We start from the raw sequence: 275 nt of genomic DNA, 5'->3' as shown, positions 1-275 counted from the left end.
GACTGAAGAAGAGCATGCGGAACACTTGAGGACCGTGTTGCAGATTCTAAAGGAGAAGAAACTCTATGCGAAACTGTCTAAATGTGAGTTTTGGAAGAGTGAGGTGAAGTTTTTGGGCCACGTGGTGAGTAAGAAGGGAATAGCCGTATATCCAACTAAGGTGGAGGCTATGATGGATTGGAAGCAACCAACCACCGTAACAGAGATAAGGAGTTTTTTGGGCTTAGCTGGCTATTACCGAAGGTTTATCAAGGGCTTTTCACAGATAGCTTTGC

Source organism: Arachis duranensis, chromosome 8, assembly GCF_000817695.3.
Source record: "Arachis duranensis cultivar V14167 chromosome 8, aradu.V14167.gnm2.J7QH, whole genome shotgun sequence".
NCBI lineage: Eukaryota > Viridiplantae > Streptophyta > Magnoliopsida > Fabales > Fabaceae > Arachis > Arachis duranensis.
The sequence above is the reverse complement of the archived record's forward strand: the minus strand, read 5'-3'. Positions refer to the sequence as shown.